Source organism: Poecilia latipinna, unplaced genomic scaffold (genome assembly GCF_001443285.1).
Source record: "Poecilia latipinna isolate Pla-1442-1.1 unplaced genomic scaffold, P_latipinna-1.0 Scaffold627, whole genome shotgun sequence".
Taxonomy (NCBI): Eukaryota; Metazoa; Chordata; class Actinopteri; order Cyprinodontiformes; family Poeciliidae; genus Poecilia; species Poecilia latipinna.
Window position 1 is genome coordinate 77,410 of NW_015113243.1, and position 13,593 is coordinate 91,002.

Sequence of the window (13,593 nt, forward strand, 5' to 3'; positions counted from 1 at the left end):
TTTTTTTACACAACGGGCTAAACCCAACACTGTTTGCAACCAAGCTTATTTTTCTCCAAACCAGTTAATAAGAAGGGATAACAATCTTTTGTCAAACTGTCAAATTGGCCATTCGAACAGTGACTCAGGCATTAATGAGGCCTGCTATTCAGATGTTGAGTACATTACTTCAATTAATGAAGACGATAATCTGATGTGACATATTAAGGCAAACATTAGGATGTTAAGAATAAAGTTGGGACATTCAGTCTATGTTTATCATGCAAAAAGTAAGTTCAGCATATAAATAATTAATAGTATTACTATTATTATTATTATTATTATTATTATGCCAAGACTAACATTTTAGGTATGAAACTGGCATATTATGAGCAAATTAACATCTGCAAATGGAGGCTAAAGAAAGGATGTTAATTAAATAGTTTTAGCACACCAAGACTAAAGCTAGCGTTAGGCTTCAATACATACATCAGTAAGCTATGCTAACCTCCGCATCCTAACGCTAAGAATGTTAGCTCAAGCACCAGAAATTCCCCAGATGTTTAACTTATGTTCTTTATGTAAACATTTGCTACTATTAAAAGAAATTGTTGTTTGGTCTGAGACGCTTAACGGTTTTTCGTGGGTAATTGTTGTTTTGTAGTAGGTACCGTAAATGTTAGGTGGACTGCTGCCATATAAGACTACAGTTAAAATATTCAGGTAGGCACTGAGCATGTAACACTAATGTTAGCAACATAAAGCTAACGCTAGCACAGTAGGACTAATCTTACTAACATTGTGTTCGAGTCATCATGCTAGGATGCTAGACAACTCAAAGAGCAGCATCACCAAGAGAGCTAAGATAAGGGTGGGAGCAGTGATGGAACAATTATTAGAAAGTATCGCTGCGTTCTTGTTGCTACTATTTTGTATTTCAAGGAAGGGTAAAAAAAAAAAAAATCTGATTCTCAAAGTATTATAAACAAGTACAGTTTGATAAATACGTAAAATGTATTTAACCATAATTGAGGCCCCATTTTGTTAATCCTGCTTTCTTTTCACCTTCAGCATGGACTGCATATTAATACTAAAGCCTAAACCTTTAAGAAACTTCCACACATTAGCTGAAATGAACCATCGCAAGAAAATAAGGTTCCATAACATGCTGAGTCATTATGACATTCAAGCCATCTTCATTCAGTTTGCAGTAATAGCTGTGTTTTTGTAACACCCAAGGAGGGGGGAAAAAAAAAAAAAAAAAAAAAAAAGCTGAATGCATCTGCCATTGTACAAATTCAGTTATTAATACAGGATTAACGGCTCAGGAAAAGACCTGGTTGCATTAGAATACGTTGGCTCTACATAGAAAATTCTTCCGATTTTTTTTTTTTTTTCCTTTTTCAGTTTTCAAGCCAGAACAAAATTGTTGCAATTATCCTTTCATTTCTTTACATTGTTGCAATACCTGCTCCTTTCCTGACCCCCCTCCCCCCAAGTCATTCCATAATAACTCTTATTCATTCACCTAAGTAATAGTTTCAAGAAATCTTTTTCTTTTTTTTATTGTCGATTTTTTGCAAATACATAAGCACAAACACATACAAGAATGAACATAGGCAGCTTCCAGACCCCTGGCTGATTGCTGCCGTTTCTCATCACTTCAGCTGAAAACGGCTCTTATGACTGCACTTGTTTGCCGTCTAAACGGAGGAGGACGCTGAGAAAAGAGGAGAAAACTGCAGAAGCTGAATGCGCAGATGTTTTTTTTTTTAAACCCTGAAAAGTTTTGTCCAGCTTGAGATAATAACCATCACCAATTTCACTGCTGATTTTAATCACCTTTAGGTGAAGGCACTGCGGTGTCTGACTTTATGTGTTTTGTTTTCACAGAGACAATAAACTCGAGCTGTTAGATACAATGAAGACCCGTGCAGAGAAAATCACTTTGCTTCTCTACATCTCAGGCAGAGGTAATATTGACAGATAATATCCACTTTCTGTGCCCTGTGTTTTCAGCTAAATAAGTCTGCCTGGTGAAGAAATAGAGGCTGTAATTGTGCCATCTGTGGCACTGAGACTTTTAATAAATTAACCGTTGGCGCTTGTTTGTTCTGCCCCCCGCCGAGCTCCAGTGTTTGCGAGTGTAGTTAATGAACAAAGCAGAGTTGCGCTCTCGAGACTGTGGAGCGCGCAGGTGACACGATGGCGGGGGGAAAGACGAGGGCGACGTTGCCGCGTGGCCGCTTGACAGACAACGGCGCAACGGGAGGGGTGAGGGGGGGGGAGACAACCGGAGAGCCGGGAGACACTTTCTCTTTCACTCTCGTGCTCCCCGAATGCTCCCAGTGCAAGGGACACGGGCCGCTGCACTCACAGATGGCGGGGAGGTGTGCATGCGTGCACGAATGGTGGGGTTGTGATGCCATTTGGCTTTGTAAAAAGTGCGAGAGATGAAGCATGAGAGATCTAAGAGGAAAATAAGAAAGGAAGGAGGGGGGGGGCAGAAGAGTTTGTGTGCATGCAGCTGTTATTCAAATCTTTTTCACACATCTGCTCTCTTGTACTTTCTTACAGCATAAATGTTTCTTTCCAGGGTTAATTTACATCATACTCCGCAAAGATGCTGCCACTCAGGAACTTTTGCTGAGGAAGGAAGGCCAAGTCAGAAGACAAAAAAAAAAAAAAAATCTTTTGGATGATTCTGTGTAGACAGACTGCCATCTACTGGTTTCAACTGTAATTTCAGTCTATGCTTTTATATCATGACCCCCCATTTGCAGTGCATGCAAGCGACTGCTGTGTTTGAATGGGAAATGTAAGGTCTTGTCTAACATTAAATAAGTGAACTTGAAAAGGAATGAGGATGTGCCTATTCTGTGATCTATGATCAGTTCATGGAGACTAAATATGTTTAAAGTTTGCCTTGCAAAGCTTGTCAGAGCAAAGTGAACGGAAGCCAGTGTTAATGCCATGTCAGTCAATATGCTTCAGCTGTTCGCACCAAGAGTTAAGCTGTTCCAAACGGAAATGATGAAGTGTAGCGCCATCTTGTGGTTATTTAATTCAGATTCTCTCCAAATCAGAACTGAAGCAATTTGTTGAACATTTCAGAGATTATTGGCTTTTTTTTTTTTTTTTTGCACATTTCCAAACCACTTGAGTCATTTTTAACTTGACATGTTACGTTAGCTTTCTGGCACACAATGTGTGTCACAAGCTATGTAAAAGAAAAAAAGTTTAACTTTGATTCAATTTGACTTCCTACTCCGACATGACTTTGTTAAAGTACAAATGGATCTTCTTTTGATCTGCTTTATTCAGTGCAGTTCTTCTACTCCCCTAACAATGGTTCAAGTACAGGTGTGTGTTATTCTGTGTGGGTTTGTTGTATGAAATCCAATTGAAGTATAGGGCTGTAATGTGACAAACTGTGGAAGTTTAATGGGCATAAATATTTTCGCGGGGCATATACCTCTTCGCCAGTATATAAAAACAACCTTATCCAATGCATTTGAACACAAACTTGACCAAATAATTACATCAATAATAATAATACTAATAATAATAATAATAAAACAAGTGTGCTACTAACAACCATTAACTTAGACTTAAATCCTCTTCCACCACTACTTGGCTCCTCTGCTCACCAAGCTGCTTCCTCTTTGCATTAGAGATACGTTTTAAAGAATTAGGTTTTTCAGGAATCGCTTCAATATTAGACCCAGCGCACATCCTTCAACAACTTCACTCTTTCATATTCATAGAGCGCACACTGTAGACTGTATTTAACCAAGTAATTTAAAGGTTATCTTAAGTTGTCACTAATCATTTAATATTGTCCTGCCTTTTTTTTTTTTCTTTCTTCATCCTTTCGCGGCCAGTACTTCAGCTCCTAATCCTGTGTGTTTGTGGCTTAGCAGAGACTTATTCCGGAGAGCTGCTGGCTGCTATCTGACCTGACACAGATTTCATCCATTTTCCCTCTCTTTTTTTTTTTTTTTAACCATATCTGCCTTTTTCAGACAGGCGCTGTTCAAAAGAAATGTGTCAGCAGTCTGGAAATTTTTCTTTTTTTTTTTTTTTTTTTTTGCTAATCACCAGAAGAGCCCAACCTGCTGAGCATTTTTATTTTTTCAGTCTGAACACGTAGCGCGTCGAGCAGAAGTCCCTCTTTCCTCCATTTAGATGCTTATTTTGATCTCCCTTTGCTCTCATTGTGATGGTATAATCAGGTGCGTTTAACTGTCAGTCTTGTAACTCAACAGAGCATAAAGTTATCTCACGCAATGTGAAAACCAAATTAGTAGAGAGACCCACAAAAGGTGGGCTAATTCCACATACTTGATGCACTGACGTAGATCAAAAATAGATCAATTTCGATCCTCTGAAAATACGGAGGAAGGGCAGCATTTCTTACTTTGCTTTTATTGTTTTTGTTTGTTTTTCGGACCGTTTCTGCGTCTGCTCATGTGGCAGCGCACACCACAACATGTGGGACGACCGTGATGGATTCCCGGTATCATTGGCAGTTATATGTGCTGGGCCTATAACCGCAATTCCCCAGTCGCAGCTTACTGCCGAGCGAAAGCTGAGCGAGATACACTCTGTGGCTGGCGCAGAGCCATTGGACTACGTAATAATTCATAGACCCAAAAGCCCTCCGTGTACTCACAGTGCAATATTTATGACCAGGCTGAATGTATTTCCTCAGCTACATCACCGCGCGGGGCTCAGGTCAGGGTGTATCTTCCCTCTGAGCACATATTAATGTTCAGTGCCTTGGTTAAATTTGAGGAAATAACACCGAGAATTTGCAACTGATCACATTAGTGCTCCCTAGGGTTACTTTTCATAAATCCCCGGGATCAAAAGCTCGTTTAAATGTTATTTATTTGTTGAAACTTGTTCGTAGAACGTTTTGACACTGAAGGACGGTGGCCAAAATACACTCTGATATTTCCCAGAATTCTGTTTGTGTTTGTTTTTCTTCCCCTTATGTTTTTTTTCTTTATTCTTTACCTTAATGATGTTTTTTTTGTCTCCTTTTCACAAGATACACACAATTCCTGATGTTTTCTTGGGAAAATCAGCTGATTAGTAATTATTGACATATTTATTACAATGTACTACTCCAGTATATTTCCCATACATAGTACTTCTGTGTTTACCTGTTTTTCTTTGCCAGATCCCATTTGTTTTTACAAGTAGTTAATGCTGCCAACAACATTTTGTACTCCTTGTTTTTCTTTTTAATAGAAAGTACTCCTCACAGTTTTTTTTTTTTTTTTTTGGCCTGTCTCGTTTCTTGATAAGGCCAGTGAAAGACCTATTGGTAGCATTGAGTGCATCTTCTTACCCTTTGTTTTTCATAGAAAGTACAGCTGTACACGTTTTTCTTTCTTAGGCAAGGCCATTAGTGGAGTTATTTCTGCCATTATTCTCATTTACTTTCTTCCCCCTGGGAACGCGGTGCCTCAGCCTGTAAACGTCGGGTTGCTGGTTCAAAGCCAGAACCGTCCATCTCACTTGACCAAGACACTTCGCCCGCCCTGCCTCCTCATTGTGACTTAATGGCAGCCTCGCTTGTGGATGCTCTCATAGCGTTGCCACATACGGGCCCAGCATGGGGAAATGCTGATTGGCTGATCTTTACAGTTATATATCCTGATCTTTTGATAACAGCAGATCCTGCTTCCATTATTTATAAACATAAGTTCAGTAATATTTCCAGCAACGATTGCTATTTTTGAACTTCAAATACGTAATGATTGTTGTGGATATAGCTTAAGGATGTAGAAAAATCACTCTGAACCACAATCATTAAAAAAAAATAAAGAACATTTTTTCATCTCATAAAATATCTTTTTTCCTTTGGTTGATAAATGTAACTCAGTTTTTATTCGCTCTCTGCCAATAATACCCTTTTTAGATCCAATTACAATCTAGCAAGCGTTATGATTGTGATTTTAAGTTTACCATATTACCATTAAAACACTGAATGAAAATCACTAAATATATTACAAATATGTAGCTGCAAATTATGATTTGCAATAATCTTGTTCGTCAGATTACTGGCCTCTCGCTGATGAGTGAAATCGGTTGGGGAAGAATTATGTAATTTAATCAAAAGCTTCTTCGTCATCCAACAAGCAATGGTTGATTTTAGAACGTCCATCTAAAGTGCCGTCTTCAAATATATAATGATGCTTAACATTTTATTTTAAACCAGTGCTGCAGTCAGTTGTCCTGATGACGTTCTGGTTTCGTTTATTTGAAAGAACACAAACTCACCGAGAGAATCGAGGCTTCTCCGTCGGGCTCATGCAGGTGCCACCATGCCGCCCCTGCTGCCGCAGGCCGACCTCGCCGACACACCGGTGCAGCTAAAACCCCCTTCACCCCCACCTAGGAGAGAAGGACAAGCCGGCGTGATCAGTCCTGGCTTCATATATACCTTTGTTTGGAGAAGTTCCTAAAACATGTTGCGTGAGTTTGTGGAATTCCATCAGAAGCAACTCCTCCTTAAACCTAGCATTTGTCGCTGCCTGCTCAGTGGAGTTGGAATATTGCTCCAGTGTTGGGAGAGTTTTAATTGCGTTTCCCTTGATCAAAAGCTACTGCTGCATTGTAGTGCTGCCACCAACTCCGTGTACGTTTGGTTTTTATCTTCTACAAAAACGTACTCACTTGCTCAGTACTCTCTTTTCTTTCAAGCCTGAGCCCAGGATTTATTGGAGGTCTCTTCCCTTCGCCCCCCCCACCTCTCCAAAGAGAGCTGCTCTTCTTGAGTGTCTCCACATGAGGGTGAGCAGCCAAGTCAATGGGTTCGAAGTGATGGCCTGAACTTAGAGAGATAAATGGCTTCATGCAAAGTGGCATTTAAAAAAATCTACTGAAACTCTCTCTATTGTATGGGGGGGAAAGTAAATAGTATATATATATATATTTTATCGTTTTGTATAGTAATTGATGTTGATTTACTCGAGACTGAAGTTAATTTTATATATTTAGATGTTTTTTTTGCTGCAAAACAGAAGTGTACAAATTACAGAATTAAAGTGGATTGCAGTTTTTTGGATGGGGGGGTTTATTTTCATACGTAGCTGTATGTTGATAGTTGTAGGAAGGTGGAACTTGTTTTCGCTGTTTTGGCGTGCTTCCCCATTGCCAGAAGCCCCCCTACACACCCTCCCAAAAAAAATAAATAAATAAAAATAACTGTGTACCATGTTTGGTTGACATGTCACTCGTGGCCTCATGAAAAGCAAAAATCCCTCCAAGGCGTATAATAAATCATCCCAGCCGGCTGCCCCACAACACAGGCCTGGTTGTGCATACACATTCTCAAACGGACACAACGCCCGCCACGAAGCAATACATCAAATCTAAGAAGTGTGGAGACACAATTATATCAGGTTCTCTAACCTTACAAGGGGGCGGGATGGACCAGTGGTCAGTCAGGTCACACCACATAGAAGTTTGGATGCTACTGTAAGCTAATTCATGACTTCATTTATGCCTTCACTAGAGGAAAGACATTTAGATCAGTACGATACATGATTTCAATGTGTCTTTTCATGACAGTCGTCGTTTTAATAGCAGTCATAGGCTTTTCTCAATAGGGTTATGGAGTATAATTTCCATTTTTTATTTTTTTTCCCTCCTAAACTGACCTGCTACGGGTCTAAATTCAGGGGTCTTTTTATAGCACAAGTGCATGTGACAGGTAGACGGATGCACATTCAAAGTAAAAATGCACTAAAAACATCACTTACAAAGTGTTTTCAAGTCTGTGCAAAGAAGCTGCTCAGTCAATTTAAATTTAACGCCTCGATGCTTTTCCAAGAGACCATTCAAATGCCACTCCCAACAGACTGAACTTCTCTGACGAGTCTACCTCTGTCATTCACTTTATGCTTTATAAAGTTAGTCAAACTCACTTGACTGCACTTGGAGGGTTTTTTTTTCCCTTGTCTTGCCTTTCCACCAAAGTTATATTTTTCCTGTCATATTTACTTTAAATCACTTCATCATCAATCAATTCTTCAAAATGAGCACAGCTCAAGGCTATGGAAGAGAATTTCTGAGTTTGCTTTTTTTTATGTCACAGTTAAATGTTTCATGTAATCAAACAAATTATTATATCAGACAAGGTTAATCTGAATCAATGCAAAAATACAATTTTATGTATTAATGGAAGAAGCCATCCAAACCAACCTGACCAAAGTTATATTTTTCACCCCTAATGAGTCGTACCACTCTTGGTGACTGTTTGAACTGGAAATAGGTTTTTGAAATAATTTTAACCTACTCTTGCAGCTGTTTTAATTCTGTGTCACAGTGGAGAGGTTTTAAGCACAAAAACTCTGTTTAAGGACAACTCGCGGAGTTAGATTTGTTTCTCCAGGTCACAAAATATTTTCCCAGAATACCTGGTATCAATTAAAACGTTTTCTGGAAATGTTGATCAGTGGACTTTTTCCCTTTCAATCTCCCTGGATCCCATTTTTGCTCAGTTTCTTAATGTGTTTGAAAGAAGAACACTGACTTTAAAGGGGCAGTGTTATGTGTTTTTCTGGCACATTGTGTCATTTTGTAGCACAATCAAGAAACTGCGTTAACCTTCACTTGTCATGAAAATGTTACATATATCGGTAACACTTTATTTGAAGGGGTGTGAATAAGACTGACATGGCATTGTCAAAAGTATGACATAACACCTGTCATGAACATAAAGAAGTCTTTATGAATGTTTATGACAGTTGCCATGAAGTGTCATTCAGTAAATCTTCTTGACTTGCATGATTTTGTAAATGATGATAATTTAATGCAAAGATGGCATTTTTAATGGACTTTCAATGCAACTTTTAGAGCAACTTTGCATTAAAAGTGTCATTATTTACTGAATGACACTTCATTTATGTTTATGTTCATGACAGGTGTTATGTCATGTTTATGGCAGTGTCCTGTCAGGCTTATGCACACCCCTTCAAATAAAGTGTTACCCATATATCAAATATGACTCGGAAGAAATTTGTCTGATATTTAACACCTTGAATTTGGGCCTCTGTCTCTTTAAAATCTCCGACTCTTTCTGAAACTCTCCCTTCAGGAAGTCATCGCAACATTTCTCCTCTATTAGCCCTTTAACAACACTTTTACCAGGGCTGCACTAAGAAGTAGCTTGTACCAACGAGCTCAGCAGATGTGCATTTCCAGCAGGTGTTTGCTAAGTGCTGCTGGCTGGTGGAGCTGAATCGAGGCGGCGCTGGGGGAAGGAATGCTCTGCGAGGCGGAAACAGCAGCTCTGTGGAGGAGCTGCACCTCGAAGGCAGCGCTAGGGTCCAACCAGGGGTTTTGCACAGCTGAGTGACTGCACTGCGACGTTAAATGATTTCTCAAAAATGGGCACTCCAGGTATGTTTTATGATGCAACGTAACATGATGTAAAGCTCAAAAAAGTCGACTTAACATAATACTGCAGTCTGCAGTACTTTAGGTGGTTTCCTGGGCTCTCCTTCCTTATGCTTCCTTAGATTAGTGCATGTGCTACTTTTTCATCTTTTAGTCTACTTTATGTTGCCATGCAAGCTCTAGTTATTTGTATTCTTGATTGGAAGTTATCAGGCCTGGGTGTGGCAAATGAAACTGGACCCAAAACACATTACTTTCTTTAAAAACGGCTTCTGGGTCAATTTGGACAGTTTTGTCTCTATATGACAATGAAATCAACTGAAAACTGCTTTTGTATTTGTAGGTTTATCTTTTTTTCTTATATATTTTGATCTAAATAAGTGTGATTAAAAAAAAAAGACCAGAAAAAATCTGTAACATGGATTAGTTTTTGGTCCCAGCGATGCACGTCTTGCAAACATTTCTCATAATAACTCCTGTGTGGAAACAAAAAAAAAAAAAAAAAAAAGGACTCCTGTACATTTTAAGGCAGGGGGAGTAAAAAGGAGAATTAAAGTAAGAGCCTCGTCTTAAAAAGCGGAAACAGTCCATCGATGATTCGATCTCCACATTACTTTCCCTGCAAGAGCACTTGATAAGTTCACAGCAAATCCTTTGGATGTGTACAAGAATGTTCTGCTCCGTGCTGGCCTCTACCCAGGGAACAGTAACTCACAGCAACACAAACGCTCCAATTACAGCTGGACCCGCAAATCCTCTGGGGGGGAAACCGCAGCGCTGCTCACTGATCTGAAAAACACCACTGTGATAGTGGGTAACTTCACTCAACTTCCAGAGGACACGAACTGCACTTTTAATGATCCCGACCAGACCGCTGTTAAGCCGATGATAATGAGACATTTTTTTTGAGAGGAGCTGATTTATGAGAGCATATGGGGCATTTTGTGGTTGTGCGAACTAATGAGTGGAGAGTTAAGTGGTACTTTATGTGTGACACCGCAGCGGAAAGGTAAATGGTACAATTACTTTGACACACGAGGGTGAGTGTGAGGCACTTCTGGGTCACGAATCGGGTGAGCTCACCGCCGATTTTCCTCGGGAATCAGCTCCCTGTGTGTGTTTGCTGGCATGCGTGCTCACACGGTGCCACAAAGTGCTGACAGCACCTGTCAGTCCTCAGGCAAAATGCTGGGAGAGGTGTGAGTGGGCGCATCCTCTTCTCGGTGACAAACAAGACACCGGCAGCAGTAGTGATTTCTGCACTCCAGAGGGCACCATTAGCATGCTTTGGCTCCGCTAATCCGTGCCGTTCTGATGTTTTCAGTCGGCGAAACAATAAAATCTGCAACCAAGACCGAACAAACTGCGAGTTGTGGTGTTATGCCGAACTATTGACTGAGACGGAGAGATTAAACTCACTTTATTCACCAAAGCGAATTATTGCAAGAAATCAAATCTCAAAAGGCAAACCAATTTACTGCGACTAAGCAATAGATCATGTCCAGACATGCGTGCTTTCTGTGCATGAATCCATACTAACACCATTTAGTTGTCTGACCCCTCATTTGATTTCTCTGGCTTCACTTGTTTACCCTTTTCCTTTTCATATTGTTTGGCACATTGATATTTGAACTCAGAGAAAAATATTTGTTTAGAAGAAGAAATACATCGATAGAGGTTACCCTATCCTGCTCCCCCCAACTAAAGTGATTCCACTGTAAACGGGGATTTGTGCCGGAGCAGATGATATTTAGAAAAAAAAAAAAAAAAAAAAGCATAGAACTGTTTTGATCAGAACAAACGTATCAATGCATTACCAAAAAGGTCACTTCTAGGAAGCAATTGCTCTTTCCTGTGTCACAGTGTCAGTTTCAGCAGAGAATCATAGCGAACAGAAACTTTCTACACAAAGTGTGTAATCTGTAGGACTTCTTTTGCGAGTAGATGTGTGAATTTCAAACATTTAATTCGTTGCAAGCTAATTTATTAATTTATTGCTAGTTGCTAGTTTCCGTAAGCCCACAATAGCAATGTTTTTCAGCACTAGCTCTTGCCTGTTGTTGCACAGAAAGAAGTTTGGTGGGAAAAAACGAAATGGAAAAAAAAAAAAAAAAAAAAAACCCAAACAAATCTTGATGATCTTTAATTTTTTTTTTTCTTTTTTTCTTTCAGGATTATAAAACGTAGATCTTACCCTGTTTGGAACAAACGGTTGCGACTGCTGCCTCAGACAAAGAGCGAAGACAGAACAGAACTCCTCAGAATTTCCCTGGAAGCAAAAAGACAAAGAGGAGAGGATTTATTATGCGCTAGTGTATCGTAATGTTTTATACAACAACAAAAAACAACAGTGGGGATAAACATGAATTGAAAACCACACACACACACACACAGCTTTGTTATCAGCACATTCTTTTAAAGTGTGTAAGCACATTTCACAAACTGATTTTCCCCACTGTGCATAATAAGAGCAGCTAAAAATGGGCTCCTGCAACGTGTGCCGACATAACCTTCATCCTAAACAAAAAGAAAGGTTGGTGGGATGATTTTTCATGCACGTATTAATTTTTGACAGTGACGGCTCGCTTTAAAGAACAACCTTAGCTTTTTGAGAAAGTGGTAAACTGTGCACGAAACCTTGTCAAAACTGCGTACAGCCCGTGACCGTCTTCGCCATTTGCAGTCCGGCGTCGAACTAACCGAGATGAGAGAAGTAAAGCGCATTCCAGAATGTCACAGCAGCACCGGTGATTGACATTTCCCCAGTCTGTGCGTTATCTTGCATGAAAATGACACCAATAATTGGATGTCAGACACCTCCCCTCCTGACCATCTCCAATATTCTGCATCAATAAGGCGTTTTCTTTTTTTTTTTTCCTTCAGAACATTCCTTCTTACTTTTCAAGTTTATCTCTTCGCTGCTCGAGTGCTTGACATGCAAAAAAGAAAAAAAGAAAAAAAATCATATGTTTACTTTGCAGATCAAAGTTCTGCTCTGCTCCCTCCCTTTCCCCCCCATCTAAAAGTGGTCTCCTTTCATTATGCAAGCCAACAAAGAGCGGCCCCGCTCTTGCACCTCGTTCCAAGCATACTGATTAATTAGCTCGTATAATTAGCTTAATGATTTAGAGAAACATGGCCACAGCCACCCAAGAAGCTATGCTAATGGACCCCTGTCTACAGCAATTAAAATGCCCATATCTTAACAATGGCGGTTTGTGGAAGTCCAGATACCAGACGCAGAGGGGGAGAGTAGGTGCTAATCGATGCAGCATTGTATTAGCTGTTGTTGCGTTAATGAACTCCGTTATAGTTATCACATTGTCAGATTGTGTTCATGCATTTAATTTCGTGCATTTCATTTAGGTAATACTTTGCAGACTGCACTGGAACGCTGGGAGCTAATGAAGTGTTCTTCGCTCTTGCTATGACGATTAATTTTGGCGCCGGCAGTCGACTCCGCGCTTAAATTAGATTTGGAAAGTGATGCAAGACGCTGAAAGTGCAAAAACTGCTTTTAGTGCTACAAGGGAGCCAATTTACAGCCTTATCTTTATCCGTCATATTAGGCCGTTCTATATAATATCCGCCGCTCAGCTGGAGGATGTTAACTCCCTCTCTGTGTGTGAGCACACAGCGTGAAGTGCATGAGTTAGGACATGGAGTTGTGGACGTTACAGATTCCATTAAATATGAGTCAGACCAGACAGTATCTCTGCTCTCTGACAGTACCATCAGCATTCCTGGCTGCACTTCAGACATAAATCGCCCATTTATGACCTTCCGCTGAACAGTAACCAACAGAGACAGCGGCTCAACTCGTAAAACCACCAGAATGTTGAGATGGAGGTGAAGATATTACCTGTCTACACACGACCTCTTAAATGGGTGCCAAGTGGGAGCAGTTGGATAAAATTTAAGCCTTATTTGCTTTTTGTTTGTTTTTTTCCAGTGCCACACCTGAATGTTTAAAACAGGGGTCCCCAAACTGCGGCCCGCGGGCCGGATCCGGCCCGCCACGTCATTTGGTCCGGCCCCCTGAACAATGCCGGATCCGGCCCGCCTGCTCATACCAGAGAGCATTCAGTGTTTTTTTTCATATATTGTATTTTCCGGTTTATATGTGGATTTTTTTTCAACCACCAGGGGGCTTTTGAGCAAATGTGAAACTTACTTTCCCTCAATGGAATATATAAT

At 40.1% G+C, this 13,593-nt stretch overlaps 1 long non-coding RNA gene across 1 annotated transcript in view; it reads right to left on the reverse strand.

The window, feature by feature from the left end:
- The window catches only part of LOC106954093 (uncharacterized), a 268,751-nt gene that overhangs the window by 74,018 nt on the left and 181,140 nt on the right, over window positions 1-13,593 (reverse strand). The window contains exons 5-6 of the long non-coding RNA XR_001426301.1: window positions 11,591-11,665; window positions 6,274-6,387 (exon numbers count right to left, since the gene is read on the reverse strand). This is a non-coding gene — a long non-coding RNA (uncharacterized LOC106954093). The remainder of the gene's footprint in view (window positions 1-6,273; window positions 6,388-11,590; window positions 11,666-13,593) is intronic.